This window comes from Pipistrellus kuhlii, unplaced genomic scaffold (assembly GCF_014108245.1).
Source record: "Pipistrellus kuhlii isolate mPipKuh1 unplaced genomic scaffold, mPipKuh1.p scaffold_m20_p_5, whole genome shotgun sequence".
Classification (NCBI taxonomy): domain Eukaryota; kingdom Metazoa; phylum Chordata; class Mammalia; order Chiroptera; family Vespertilionidae; genus Pipistrellus; species Pipistrellus kuhlii.
Genome location: NW_023425551.1, coordinates 76,389,916 through 76,399,094, shown reverse-complemented (window position 1 = coordinate 76,399,094; position 9,179 = coordinate 76,389,916). Strand labels below are relative to the sequence as shown.

The window sequence follows — 9,179 nt, the reverse complement described above, 5'->3', positions numbered from 1 at the left end:
CTCCAGGAGACAAGTGACAGGGTGGTCAAGTGATGGCAACTAGCGCTGGTAGGGGACATAGGCAAACGTGCCCTCGGGGCTCATCCTGCCACATAGCCCAGCTGCCAGTCAAGCACCCCAAGTGTAACATCAGAGCTTGCCTGTAGGCATGCTGAGGTGATAGCAGCTGCTCTGACCTCAGTTGGCTGTTCCTTAGCTTCTGGGTTAGACAGCAGAGTGAGCCTGGCTCTCATGCTCTTGACACTCAAACATCAGCAGGAACCCCCCAGGATCCACGGGGCTGGGAGATGGGCAAGAGCTGTACTTGTGCTCGCTTGGGGGTGAAGGACAGATGGAGTACTCAGCTCCAAGATGGCAGAACCGCTCTTCCAGACAATCACAGCTGGGAAAGGAGCCAAGACAGTAAGTGCAGGGAGCTGTTTCTCTGTTTTCCGTGTCCATCATGGAAAACGACAGGTTCCTGAGTGAAGGAACTGGGGATTAAGAAAGAAAGAGACTAGTGCTCTCTTCGGCAGCACATATACTAAAATTGGAACGATACAGAGAAGATTACCATGGCCCCTGCGCAAGGATGACACGCAAATTCATGAAGCGTTCCATATTTTTTTAAAGAAAAAGAAAGAAAGAAAGGAAGGAAGGAAGGAAGGAAGGAAGGAAGGAAGGAAGGAAGGAAGGAAGGAAGGAAGGAAGGAAGGGAGAAAGAAAGAAAGAAAGAAAGAAAGAAAGAAAGAAAGAAAGAAAGAAAGAAAGAAAGAAAGAAAGAAAGAAACTAAGAGGCAGAAATAGATTCATCAAACTGGGTGCTAGGTGGGCGCCATCTCTCTGATGGAGAGGCAGCAAGGCAATCCCCCAAGCCACAGGGCAGGTTTATTTATATAGACAAAGGAGCTTATTTGCATTCTTAACTAGGCTCTAGCATTACTGGATTTACATATCTAGACCCGCCCCTCCTGACACCTGGACAAAGGTACTCTGCCAGTGCCTCGGGCTCAGCTAACAATTTAAAAAATATATATATTTTATTGATTTTTTACAGAGAGGAGGAGAGAGGGATAGAGAGCTAGAAGCGTCGGTGAGAGAGAAACATCGGCCAGCTGCCTCTTGCACACTCCCTACCGGGGATGTGTCCGCAACCAATGTACATGCCCTTGACCAGAATCAAACCTGGGACCTTTCAGTCCGCAGACCGACGCTCTACCACTGAGCCAAACCAGTTTCAGCTCAGCTAACAATTTAAAGACTGTCCATGTGCCTTCTCAGGCAGCCCTCTACAAGGAAGAACATTCTTCCCTTCTAGAAACGGGGAAGTTGGGCTCACTCTCAATGTAATACTAGTGTTTAATTACTTCATTCCTTGTGAATTGCTCTGTGATCATTAGCCCACTAAGAAGGATTCCCTGCACTGGCCTCTGTCCTGCTGTCTTAGTCTCTGAGTCTTGCTGTTTTGGGAAGGAGGATGCAGGCTGAGACTGAGTTTCGGTCCAGCCAATCCTTTCAAGACCAGTTTAAGTCACACCTTGACCCAGATCCACGCAGAACCAATGACTAGTAGGAACTACTGTGATTCATGGCAGGAGCCCACTGTCTCATGTGGGAGCAGCAAAGGCCCCACTTGCTCCTGCCTCTAAGATCCAGGAGTTGTCATCCTACCCCTCCATAGCCTGGAACCAGAACAGAATTGGCAGTGTTAGCCTCATGTTGGAGAGTCTTAGACATGGAGATGCACCACCTAGATGCTCACAAGGCCTTCCCCTTTTATAGGGTCAAAGGAGCTTATTTGCATTCTTAACTAGGCTCTAGCATTACTGGATTTACAAATCTAGACCCGCCCTTGCTGACCTGGACAAAGGTACTCTGCCAGTGCCTCGGGCTCAGCTAACAATTTAAAAAATATATATATTTTATTGATTTTTTACAGAGAGGAGGAGAGAGGGATAGAGAGCTAGAAACATCAATGAGAGAGAAACATCGACCAGTTGCCTCTTGCACACCACTTACTGGGGATGTGTCTGCAACCAATGTATATGCCTTTGACCAGAATCGAACCTGGGACCTGGTGTGGGCATAAGGACCTGGTCATTCAGCCCAGTGGCTCCAGTGGGTGAACAGCTCTCTGCACAGATGCTCAGACATCATCTAGTCTGTGTCAGTTCTCTCTGTCCATCATGCCCCTCTCTTCCTTTCCTACGTGGTGATCCCTATGACCTACAGAGAAGATACTGTCCCATCCTTAACAGAGTTCCCTGTGTAATGGAGATATGATTCAGAGTTAAAGATTGCTTAAATGCAAGCAGATTGGGAAGAAATGCAGAATTGCTTCAATGAGCCAGAGGTGCGAACTGACTACACCTTAACTTGGGGTGTCAACCTGCTCCCTTCATGGGAGGCGCATTCTGACTCACTCAGGCGTGTTCTCAGACACCGCCTCCCCTCCCCAAGAGGATATTGTCACTGAGCTGATTAATCGCCTCAGTCAGAGCAGCACCATTTAAAATTGTCCTGGAGTTTCCCTTGACAGCACGTGAAGAGCTCCATATAGGGCTGACATGCACGCATGCCACTGGAGACACAGTGACAGCATGTACAGGCAAATTCTCACATGCCCCCTGGGGAGTGTGTGACAGGGATGGGATGCATTGGTGTGTACACCTTCTTATTACAGCTCCAAGAGCCTTATACATGTCCCTAAACTGAGCAGGCCCTCACAGATGAAAGGATACTGGGTTCACTGAATTCTGCACTTTAAGAGAAAGGAGGGAGGAGTGGAGGTTAAGTGTAGATTCACTGTTATTAGTTACTAGAGGCCTGTTGCTCAAATTTATGCACAGGTGGGGTCCAGCCGGCCCACCCCAATAGGAGTGGGGGGCAAATGGGGGCGGGGCCAGTCCCTCTGTTGAACTGCCAGTCAAATTCCCAGTGGAGGGGACAATTTGCATATTAGGCTTTTATTATATAGGATTCTGTGTTTACCTCTGTTTTGCTCTGCACACAGAAGGTAAACTGTGCAATGGCTCCTCTGTCTCCCTCATTCTCACAGGTTGATTTCTCTAGAAGGAGACACTGACATGGAGTTTGGGATACAGATGTTTGCTAGATATCAACCCTTGGGAAAGGGAGGTGAAGAAATGGAACTAAGAGAGGATCAAACTGCAACATACTTTGGCCAGCCTAGCGGGAATCCTGAAGTCTGTGCATCTCAATGTCCTCTGTGGGGTTGACACAGCTGGGTCATTACAGCCCCACCTCCTCAGTTGTTGAGCATGGGCTGCTTCAGGGCAGGCTTGACCTGGATGAAAGACTCTCTGCACTTAGGCAGTAGCCTGCCCTTGAGAGAGGTACCTCTGTGTCTGCCATACTTGTCCTCTGACTTTTAGTAAGATTATTAACAAATTTCTTAGCAGAAAACTTATAGACCAAAAGGCAACAGGATAATTTATTCAAAGTACTGAATGAAACAAATATCAGGGAATACTATTTAAGCACATCTGGTGCTCAGAAATGAGGGATACATGTTCAGATAAACAAAAGTTGAGGGAGTTTATGACCACTAGACTTACCCCACAGAAACAATGGAGGGAGTCCTTCCAGTGGAAAGGAAAGGGTGCTAGGCAGTTGCTGGAAAACAAATCTGTTTCACTAAAAAAGAGATGTTGACAGGAAGCCAGGAAGGCTGGTCAACAACCTTAATTGCTCCAACCTTTAGTTGAGATATTGTTAGCTGAAGCAGAATCTACCTTGTCCCGAGAAAGTTTCTGTTATTTCCTGCCTAAGGGCTACATGTAAATTTCTGTTTTATGTTGCCTAAAATGTTTTCCCCAAAGCCTCAATAAAAGGGATGGCAGGGCCAGAACAGGAGTAGTTCTCCCACTAGAGTTGGACTACCGCCTGGCCCCCCATATCACCAAATTGAATTTCTTCAAGTCTCTTCATTTGTGTGCGGCCCTTCTCCAGAACCTGAACCCTGAATTGGAACTCTTTCTACATGGGTCGTGAAAGAGAGTCCTATAGGCAGTTACGCAAAGCCATATGAAAACAAAGTTCTCTGATAAAGGTAAATATAGGGTGTTCTCCCAAATGTAGATGTTAGGACTTCAGGGTCATATAATTCTTAATGGCTATTTTGTAAGCTTCCCACTACAGGAGGACAAAGGCCAGGAAGACTTGTAGGACAGGAAATGCCAGACATCAGGAATCAAACCATGTAAGGAACTAAAACTGCCCAGAAGCACCCAATTGCACTTTTGCATTTCTCTTGACCCAACCCCACTGCCCAAACCCGCACAGCTCACTGATGCCAAAAGCTTCCTGCCAGTGGCTGTGTATAAGGATGAGACTCCAGCTCCTAGGGGCTGCCTCCATTAACCCAATACTCCTTGGCTGGGTGCTGTGTAGTCCTTCCCTTTGGATATCCCCATCCCCCTACCCCTTTTCTTTAAATAAATTCAATTTTTCTTTATTCATGATCTGAGATGGCTATTTAGCCTGCCTGTGCACCAGCGACTTAAACCTTTCAGTATTTATACACTTTGAGTCATTATAAAGGCAGTGTTTATTAAAATGCATTTCATTTTCAAAATTGAGCTATTAGCTGTTAAATTGTGTATCCTGGTACATTTTTGGGGACACCCTGTATATGTCCAAATGTAAAAATCTATACTATTGTAATTTTGGTTCATAATGATATGTAATTTTTGGACTGAAAACCTAGATTCTTTGTCTGCAGGAGTCCAAGAATGAATCCATGGACAGAAAGTAGTATAGCAAAGGTGGGAAATTTATTAAAGAACATATACAGACTCCCACATGGGGAGAGGGAAAGAGTCCCACAGAATGGACTCCCACGTAGGGAGGGGAAAGGATCCCACTGAGTTCTTTTTTCCTATGTCTTATAAAGGCTGCAGATCCTGGTGCCTTGATACCCCTCTAATTGGTCACTATTCCCTTAGACTGGTTACTATAGTAACTCCTGGGCTCAAAGGTTGAACCTCACATAGGGCATGTGAGGCTCTCTCCCCCACCCCCCTCCTGATCCTCCCCCATTGTTCCCTATTCCCTCTGGGCTTCCTTCTTCTCCTTCTGAATGAAGGGGTTCCTTCTCTTTATCTGTAAATATAGATCTTTTGCTGTTCCCAGTTCCCCCATTCTGTGGAAATGTACATTCTATTAAAAAGTTGCAGCTTTCCAGCCCTCCTATTCTATGGAAATATACCTTCTGCTGCTCTGTAGCTGTTGGTTTCTTCCAGGGTCCCCTTAATTTTCAAAATTTCTTAAATTTCCTAAACCTGTCCTGTTTTACCCCTAAAATTCCTGTTTCAATAACTCTTAATTGTTTTGTAAGACTTAAAAGAAAAAAGCGTAAAAATTTGTTGCCGGAACTGGTTTAGTGCAGTGGATAGAGTGTTGGTCTGCGAACTGAAGGGTCCCAGGTTTGATTCCGGTCAAGGGCACATCCCAGTAGGGGGTATGCAGGAGGCAGCTGATCAATGTTTCTCTCTCATCAATGTTTCTGGCTCTCTGTCCCTCTCCCTTCCTCTCCGTAAAAAAATCAATAAAATATATTTTAAAAAAATTAAATTTGTTATTCCATAAACAATATATACAGAAGTCATTGGGATATAAGATCAAGTATGGGAAGTGAAATTGTAAATGGGTAGTTTTGTATTCAATTGTTTCATCAGTGTAAAATACACTGAGTGGCCAGATTATTATCATCTTTAAATGCATAATAATCTGGCCACACACACACACACACACACACACACACACATATATATATATGTGTGTGTGTGTGTGTGTATATATAAATATATGTAAATATATGTAAATATATACCCATCCTACCTAATAAAAGAGTAATATGCAAATTAACCATCACCCATAAACCATGCCCATAAGCCATGCCCACAAGCCAATCAGGAGCGAATATGCAAATAAACCCAACCAAGATGGCTACAGCCAGGGAGAGCAGGAGGGAGGCTTGGGTTTCCCAGGCAATGGAGGAAGCCAAGCTTTCCGCCAGCTCTTTTCCTCCTAGGCCTCTACTCAAGGGTACAAAGTTTCAATTATAGAAGGTAAACAAATCTAAACAGAAATGGTGGCAGCCACGGAACTGTTAAGAGCAGGAGGCTAGGGCTGCCCCAGACAATGGAGGAAGCCAAGCTTTCCACATACCCTGGCCGGCCCAGGCTTCTGCTTAAGGCTACAAAGTTTCAATTATATTGTAGAAGATACATAAAGCCCAATAGAAATGGCTGCTGCCATGAAGCAAGCAGAAGGCTTGGCTCCATTCCAGGTTACAAAGTTTCAATTGTAGAAGATAAACCACAGATACCAGGGCCTCCGTTTGGGACACCAGGGGGCATGGCTGGCCTGCAAACCACCACAGGACCCTCACCAACACTCCAAGGGAATCCCCTACCCTTATCCGAGACATCCTTCAGGGCAAACCAGCTGGACCCACCTATGTACCAGGCCTCTGTCCTATCTAATAAAAGAGTAATATGCAGATTGACCATTACTCCAACAGACAAGATGGCTGCCCCCATGTGGTCAAAGATCCTGCCCTCATGTGGACACAAGATGGCCACTACAAGATGGCCAGCAGAGGAGAGCAGTTAGGGGTGACCTGGCCTGCAGGGGACAGCAATTAGGGGTAATCAGGCTGGCAGGGGAGCAGTTAGGCATCAATAAAGCTGGCAAGGGAGTGGTTAGAGGGTGATCAGGCTGTCAGGCAGAAGCGGTTGGGGGCAATCAGGATGGCAGGCAGGCAAGCAGTTGGGAACCAGCAGTCCTGGATTGTAAGAGGGATGTCCAACTGACTGTTTAGGCCCGATCCCAGGGCATTCGGACATCCCTCAAGGGGTCTCAGATTGGAGAGGGTGCAGGCTGGACTGAGAGGACCCCCCCGCCACCACACACACACCTATATAGATATATTAGAGGCCTGGTGCATGAAATTCGTGCACAGGGAGGGCCATGAGGAGGGGACATGGTGGTTGGCCGGCCTGCCTGCTGGTCAAACTCCTGGTCAAGGGGACAATTTGCATATTAGCCTTTTATCATATAGGGTTACACTGAGTTGCCAGATTATTATGCATCCAGACATCATAATAATCTGGCCACTAATTATATATTGTTATGCTTTAAGATGTTTTATGTAACCCCAGGGTAGACACAAAAACATCAACAGACTATTCACACCCACAAAAATGAGAGGGGAATCACTATGAAAAAGGAAATCAACTGGACACAGAGGCAGAGAGTAAGGGAGGAAATGGAGTTAAAGAAAACTAAGACATATGGAAAATACTAAACAAAATGGAATTCCTTAAGTCCTTCCTTATCAGTAATTTAAATGCAAATGCCTTAATCTACTTGACCAAAGGCAAATTTGTAGAATGAATAAAAACACAGGATCTAACTATAAAGCTGTCTACAAAACTCTTCTTTAATGCTCTTCCCTTTTTATGTAAAACTGAGTTTCTGAACTATCATTTTTTGAAAAAGAACTTTAAAAAAACATTAGTTTCATATGTCAATTATACCTCCATAAAGTTGGAGAAGAAACCTTAGGAACTATACAGTTTTCATAAAGTTAAGGAGAAATAGGTCCCAAATCTCTCAGGGCTTGTTTCTCTCCTGTAGAGGTCTTTTTAGATGTTTCTGGAAAGGACTCCCCTCCCCCATCTGGGCTGTTTCTACAGGAAGCAGTTTAGCAACTCTCCTAGCTGTCCTTGTCCAAGGCCAGCCTCTCAGATCCGGGGGTAGGTCCTCCAGAAGATGTCAGTCTGAGAAGGAAAATCTTTATTTTGTAGCAAACTGCTGTTTGGAATTTTTTGCTGTTTTTCTTAGATAAAATGTTTGCTTTCTAGTCTGCTTTAGCCTGTTTGAAGATAAACTTAGCAGTATGACTTTGTAGGCCAGAGACTAGTTATGCCATAATCTCAATGCCATGCCAGGTGCACTTTTTAATTGGATAGAACTGTATTGTTTTCAAGGCCAGCATCAAGATAACCACTAAGTGCACATAGGGCTGGCTCTTTAATAAAAAGGGAAGTTCTGTTGGTAGCCTTGCTTAGAATTTGAATTCATTATCTCTAAGTCCATCATGCTATGAATAAAGTAAGTCTCTCCAAACTCCCCTCCTGCATTATTTGATTGTTTGGGAACTCTAACAATTCCACTGACACTGGGGTGGAAGTGAGCACAGTGCTCACCTCCACTGGCCAGACTTTTCATTCTTGAAGTTGGTCTTAGAGAGTCTATCCTATGCACCTATTTCCTGACTCTTTCAGGATCACAGAACTTTGTCCAGGTGTGTGAGGTGTATATTCCTGGACAAAATTCTGGGATGACAGTAGAACAGTGCTGACAGTCGGGAGCCGAAAAAGAATTAGTGACTACATCTTAAAAGACACCTCCATCTTAGACACTGAGTTTATGACTTACCAGAACTCATGTGACAAGCTGCTGTGTGGCAGTTAACTAGAAACAATCTAAATGCCTAGCAGCATATCTGGCCTTTGAGCAAGGCACACCTGTTGTGATAACTCGTCCTGCCCCGGAGAATCTCTGCTGTATCCTCCCCCGCAGACACATCCAGCTGATAAACAACCCTCCCCGCCCTAGAATGTCTCCGAGGCAACTTCCCCCTACAACCTGTGTACATATATTGAAGCTGCAACAAATAAAATTTGAGGCTTGATCAGAACCCTGTCTTGCCTCCATTTCTCGGTGTCTCCTGTCCTCCCTCATTCCCTTCCAGGTGTCTCCTCACTCCCATGTTGCTGTCCCGCTGGCCGGGGCAGCTGACTTCTCCATATCACAGCCAACTCCTTGGACTAGTAGTTCTAGACTTTAGTTGTTCATTAAATCAGCTGAGAAACTTTGGAATCTAAAGAACTTTTTCCTTCAGCTCAGAGAATATTTCCTTAGCCATGTCTAGTCTAAAGTCCAAAGCCATACTTCACTATTTTGTTAGTGTTCTGCTTTTTTCTATCTAGAATTTCTTTTTGCTTTTCCTTTAGAATTTTTCTTAGAATTTATCTACCTAAATTGCTCCTCTATTCTTATATCCTGTCTACTTTATCCATTAGAATTCTCAACATATTAAAGAGTTGTTTTAAATTTCAAGCTTAATATTTTCAACATCTCTGCCATGTCTGCTTCTAATGCTTTCT

The 9,179-nt window shown here is 44.7% G+C and overlaps 1 non-coding gene across 1 annotated transcript; it reads left to right on the top strand.

The window, feature by feature from the left end:
- The first annotated feature begins 499 nt into the window (after positions 1 to 499).
- On the top strand, positions 500 to 606 carry LOC118706272. Its single transcript, XR_004983977.1, has one exon. It is a non-coding gene; the product is annotated as a U6 spliceosomal RNA (small nuclear RNA).
- Positions 607 to 9,179: the final 8,573 nt, after the last annotated feature.